The following is a 6,504-nucleotide window of genomic DNA, read 5'->3' as shown; positions in this document are numbered from 1 at the left end:
ATACTGTTTGAGTACTCGTTATAGCATTAAGCCTCAGTGTACAGCACATTAAGGACAGAGATCCTACATGAGGAGTAAGTGCACAGTGACTCCTGTTGTTGACTTTACAAATTGACACTCCTGTTTATGGCATCAGTAATCTCCCTATGCACCAGTCATGAGTTTCCAAGGCTATGGAAGCCCCTTGAGTTCTCCGACTCTTATCTTGTTTAGACACGGTCATAGTCAAAGTAAGCCCCCGAAATCTTGAAAAGATAATAAAAAGATGTATGTCAACAATGCTGGCACTCGGGGCCAGCACTGTGGCTCAGTGGTTAAGCTGCTACGGAAGTTAATGGGGCAGAGCTTCTGTCTCTGATGCTGAGCAGGTTCCGGACGGCGTGGAGCAGTGCCAACACGTACGTGCTGATGGTGAGAACACCAGTGCATAGGATCTTTGGGAAAATAGTTGTCATTCTCTAGTCACACTGAAGTCACACACACACCATAGTACCCAGGCCCCTGGAAATCCCAAGACCTTCCCAGAGGACACAGGGGTCCAAACTGCTTTTACACTAAGTCTGCAATGCGACGTGCCCTGTTTCACAGCGCTGGCCGTTCCCACAGTGGAGAAAAGGCGCAAGGACAAGGGCAGGGGCTCCTAAGAGGTCAAGGCGGGGCGAGAACGCTTGCCAGTCCTCCTCTCACTTGAGAATGTCTTTCGGAGCCAGCTCAGTGGGTTAATCCTCTGCCTGTGACCAGCATCCTATATAAACACCAGTTCGAGTCCTGGCTGCTCCACTTCCAATCCAGCTCTCTGCTATGACCTGGGAAAGAAGTAGAGGATGGCCCAAGTCCTTGGGCCCCTGTACACATGTGTGGGAGACCCAGAAGAGCTTCTGGCTTCTGGCTTTAGATGGGTCCAGCTCCAGCTGTTGCGGCCATTTGGGGGGTGAACCAATGGATGGAAGATATCTCTCTGTCTCTCCCTCTCACTGTCTGTAACTCTACCTCTTAAATAAAATCTTAAGAAAAAAAGAGAGAGAGAGAGAGAATGTCTTTGATGAAGATGTGAAAATGCGCAGACAACTTGCTAGCCGCGTGTGTGCTGCGACACGGGAGGGAGATGCGGAGGAGCTGCTGCCGCCCTCGACAAACGGCAGGTGCGTGATCATTCCCGTTGTGCGCTGAATTAGCTGGGCTTTTTTTTTTTTTTCATATTAAAAATTGTTTTATTGAGGGCCGGCACCGCGGCTCAACAGGCTAATCCTCCGCCTTGCGGCACCGGCACACCGGGTTCTAGTCCCGGTCGGGGCCCCAGATTCTGTCCCGGTTGCCCCTCTTCCAGGCCAGCTCTCTGCTGTGGCCCGGGAGTGCAGTGGAGGATGGCCCAGGTGCTTGGGCCCTGCACCCCATGGGAGACCAGGAGAAGCACCTGGCTCCTGCCATCGGATCAGCGTGGTGCGCCAGCCGTGGCGGCCATTGGAGGGTGAACCAACGGCAAAGGAAGACCTTTCTCTCTGTCTCTCTCTCTCTCACTGTCCACTCTGCCTGTCAAAAAAAAAAAAAAAAAAAGTCTGTGGAAAATGGAATTAAAAATAAGTTTATTTTGGTGCAAAATGTTTTTTTTTTGTTTGTTTGTTTGTTTTTGTTTTGCAGGCAGAGTTAGACAGTGAGAGAGAGAGAGAGAGAAAGGTCTTCCTTCCATTGGTTCGCTCCCCAAACTGCCGCAATGGCCAGCACGCTGTGCCGATCCGAAGCCAGGAGCCAGGTGCTTCCTCCTGGTCTCCCATGGGCTGCAGGGCCCAATCACTTGGGCCATCCTCCACTGCCTTCCCAGGCCACAGCAGAGAGCTGGACTGGAAGAGGAGCAACCGGGACAGAATCTGGTACCCCAACCGGGACTAGAACCCGGGGTGCTGGCGCCGCAGGCAGAGGATTAGCCTAATGAGCCACAGCGCCGGCCGCTGCAAAATGTTTTTTAAATCTGCACATTGTTTTCCATGTGCTTTTTGCGTGTGTAGAACAAAGCGGGTTTGCAGGAGGCCCACACAGCTCAGTAAAGCAAGTTTCTCCAAATGACCATCACCGCATCCCAAAGTCACGAATGGGTGAATAACTTAGTCAAAGCCCCAAATCAGCCAATAGATTTTCCTGTGACAGCTCAGGGAGCCCGCTGAGTAGCTTCAGATTCCACGCTACAGCTCCCCTTCAGCGACGGCCCCTCGCTGAGCACTGGTGTAGCAGCGGGTGTGCCACACTGAGCAGCTGTTTGTACTCACGACACCTCTGATGCCAGCCGTACTCACGACACCTCTGATGCCAGTCGTGAGGCTGGTCCGCACCGGCAGCTCTCCAGTGCTCTGCAGACGCTGGCTGGTGTCCTCCCATCCACTCCAGCTCTGAGAGCACACACACCCCTTAGGCAAGGTGCTCCGCTTCAGATGCCAGCCACAAGTAGCAGTCATCAAGGTACCCAAACTTCTGTCTGACCTGGCTGCCAATCAGGGGTGCCCATGACCCCTCCGTGTTCAATACTCTGCTATAATCACTCACGGGACTCGAGGAAACACCTTGCCTCCCACTACTGGTTTACGATAACGGGTATGATGTTATGAGCCTGATGGAGACGTATGTGGAGTGAAGTCTGGAAGGGTGCCAAGCACAGAACCACCCACCCTGCTGGTTTTGGGGTGCACCACCCTCCCAGCCTGAGTGCCCTTTGCCAAGTCAGAACTTCTCTGAACGCCTTTCATTAGGGTTTTTAACGGAGGCTTCACTGTGTAGGCACAATTGATGACACCACTGGACATGGGTGAGCAGCTCCATCCTCAGCCCCCCACCTCCATGAAGTCATGGGGTGTGGCTGACGGTCCACGTCCCTGATCACAAGGCTGGTTCCTCTGCGATCAGCCCTCACCCTGAGCTGCCTGGGGGTTTACCGCGAGTCTCTTCAGTAGCACAAACTCAGCATGACTCAGAGGAGTTTGGAGTGAATCACAGAAGATGTGGCTCTCACCCGCATCACTCGGGAACATATTTGTTCAAAGCATATTTGCAAAAACCTAAAGCATGCCACTCTTCTCGCTAAATTTTGGTTTGGAAAATAAAGTTAATTTTCCTTCAAAAACAAAAGAGTTATGTTAACATGCATGAGTTTTTTTTGTTATTCTTGAAATAAGTGTGTTTGAAATGTCTGCTTTAATTTCTACTCTGGGGAACATGGATGCCATAACCAATACAAACTGGCTCTTGGGACAAAATCAGCAAGACCTCATACGTAGAGCTGGCCAGTTCTGTGGTGTAAATAGTCCCGTGGCGACTGATTCCAGGCCACCAGTGAGACTTCATGGAATGGGGTTTAAGAGATAAAAATTGGCTTTCTTTAAAAAAAAAAAGATTTATTTATTTTTATTTGAAAGTCAGAGTTACACAGAGAGAGGAGAGGCAGAGAGAGAGAGAGAGAGAGAGAGAGAGAGAGAGAGGTCTTCCATCTGATGGTTCACTCCCCAATTGGCCGCAGCTGCCGGAGCTGTGCTGATCTGAAGCCAGGAGCCAGGAGCCAGGAGCCAGGAGCTTCTTCTGGGTCACTCATGTGGGTGCAGGGGCCCAAAGACTTGGGGCATTTTCCACTGCTTTCCCAGGCCACAGCAGAGAGCTGGACTGGAAGAGGAGCAGCCGGGAATAGAACTGGCACCCATATGGGATGCCAGCACTTCAGGCCAGGGCATTAACCAACTGTGCCACAGCGCTGGCCTGATCACAATTGGTTTTATGAGCTGTGCTGACCCAGTTCCAGCACCACTGTTTAAAATTTAGAGGGTTGACGCTATGTCGTAGTAGGTTTTGGCCTCTGCCTGTGGTACTGGCATCCCATTTGGGCGCCAGTTTGTGTTCCGGCTGCTCCTCTTCCGATCCTGCTCTCTGCTATGGCCTGGGAAAGCAGTGGAAGATGGCCCAAGTCCTTGGGCCCCTGCATCCATGTGGGAGACCCGGAGGAAGCTCCTGGCTTCGGATAGGCTCAGCTCTGGCTATTGTGGCCATCTGGGGAGTGAACCAGTGGATGGAAGATCTCTCTCTCTGTCTCTACCTCTTTCTGTCCGTCACTCTACCTCTCAAACAAATAAATACATAAATAACCCACATTTGCAAAAGGGTGGGGAGGGGCAGCATTGTGGCAAGCGGAACCCGGCATCCCATATCAGAGCTCCAGGTTTGAGTCCTGGCTGCTCTGCTTCTGATCCAGTCCCTTGCTAATGTGCCTGGGAAGGCAGCAGAGAATGGCTCAGGTGTTTGGCCCCCTGGCGCCCTGGCACCCATGTGGGAGATCCAGGTGGAGCTCCTGGTTCCTGGCTTCTGCCTGGTCCAGCCCCAGCTGTTGCTGTCATTTGAGGAGGTGCACCAGCAGATTTAAGATATCTCTTTCTCTCTGTCTCTTTCTCTCTGTCTCTCTCTGTCTGTCTCTCTCTCTTCTTCTCCTCCCTCTTTCTGCCACTCAGCCTCTCAGCTGAATAAATGAACCTTTAGAAGAAGAGGAGGAGGAGGAGGAAGAGAAGGAGGGGGAAGAGGAGGAGGAGGGGGAAGTGGAGGAGGAGGAGGAGGGGGAAGAGGAGGAGGAGAAAACCACGGGTCCGCAACAATTTTTGTGACTAAAGAGTTCCTGAGACCATAAGTGGGGAACCGCTGCCCTAGAGAAGCGGCTGTACTGGGCGCCAGGAGACAGATGCCGAGCGCAGAACCGCTGTGGCCACCACTGTGTGCAGCTGTCAGGACCAGCGGGGTCACTATGTCAAAGCCGAATGACACTGAGGGGCGCCCTTGCAGGGAGGCTCCACACACGTGTGCCTGATGCTAAGAACTCTCGGGAGCCGGCGCTGTGGCACAGTGGGTTAGCTCACAGCCTGCAGCTCCGTTATCCCCTGTAGGCGCCCATTCAAGTCCTGGCTGCTCCACTTCCGATCCAGCTCCCTGCTAATGCACCTGGGAAAGCAGCGGAGGATGGCCCAAGTACTTGGGCCCCTGCATCCATGTGGGAGACCTGGATGAAGCTCCTGGCTCCTGGCTTCAGTCTAGATGGAAGACCTTTCTCTGTCTCTAACTCTCTTTGCCATTCTTTCAAATAAATAAATTAAAAAAATAAAAAGGAAATGCAATGATACAGGACACACGGTTCCCCGCACTGTGATTGGAAGGACGTGCCCTCTTCCTGGCTCCCATCACGCCCAGAGGGAGGTCACTCCCAGTAGAGATTTGCGTTACTCTATGATAGTACAGCTCCAGTGGCCTTTTCCTGCCCCAAGTTAGTTTTAAGCCAAAGCAAATAGCTTCCAGGTATTCCTTGGAAAACAATCTCTGAACTTCCCACTGGAATCCGATGTCTCCATCTGCACCAGGCACAGTGACGACACACAGAGCCGTGCAGCTGTCACTCAGGCACGGGCTGTCAGCAGTGTCACCGTAGCCGTATTTACTAGAGGCAGAGCACTTCAGGGCACGGCTGCGCCATAGCCTATTGGCCCGGCCCTCTGAGAATGGGTATCTGGGTGGCTAACAAATAAGTAAAATAACATTTAGTTCCATTGGGCTGAGCCCTGTGGGGATGGGGCCCGGGTGCAGTCCCTGATGCCTTGCAGCCCCAGTTCAGCGCCCAAAGCACGGGCTGGGAAATGGTTGTGGATACCATGAAGTTCGACTGAATGAACCACATTGCTTCGGTGCAAGAAAAAAATAAGAATTCTGGGCCGGCATTGTGGTGCAGTGGGTTAAGCTGCTGCCTGCAACACGGGCATCCCACGTGAGTGCAGGTTCGAGTCCCAGCGGCCCCACTTCCGAGGCAGCTCCCTGCTAATGCACCTGGGAAAGCAACGGAAGACTCATGTACTTGGGCCCCTGCCGCCTGGGTCGAAGGCCGAGATGAAGCTCCTGGCTCCTGGCTTCACCTGCCCCAGCCCTTTGCCATCGCAGTCATTTGGGGACTGAGCCAGCAGACGGAAGATCTTTCTGTCTCACCGTAACTCTGCCTTCCAAGTAAATAAAACTTTAAAAAAGAAAGACAGGGTTCTCCTAAAGCCCCTTAGGCAAAGTGGCAAACAGGCAATGATGGGAGCCCAGTGGTTTGGCCTAAACCAGAGTGGATTTAACTCCCAGCTCCCTGTGTGGCAGCTGTGTGTTTGGGGCACCTACTTCAGTGTCCTCATTTGTAAAACGGGAGCAGTAATGGCACCTGCTCCCCGGTGAGGCTGCAGTATTGAGTGCGTGAATACCTGTGTGTGTCTTAGCACCAGGCTAGCACATCAGAGCTGGTCAAGCAGTCGTAGAATTCAACTCACCCGGCCGTCAAACTCCAGCAAGGACATGTCCTGCCTGGGTGACACCCCGGAGCCCCAGTGCTTTCGTGGTGGCGGCTGCTGGTCTGATTGCTTTCGTGGCTTCGATTTCACCCCTGCAGAGTCAGCTGCTCCCTCCCCTAGAGTATTTATACCCAGCGCCCGTCACCATGGAGACAGTCAACAGTAGAGAATCCAA

The sequence above is a fragment of the Oryctolagus cuniculus genome, chromosome 7, assembly GCF_964237555.1.
Source record: "Oryctolagus cuniculus chromosome 7, mOryCun1.1, whole genome shotgun sequence".
NCBI lineage: Eukaryota > Metazoa > Chordata > Mammalia > Lagomorpha > Leporidae > Oryctolagus > Oryctolagus cuniculus.
The sequence above is the reverse complement of the archived record's forward strand: the minus strand, read 5'-3'. Positions refer to the sequence as shown.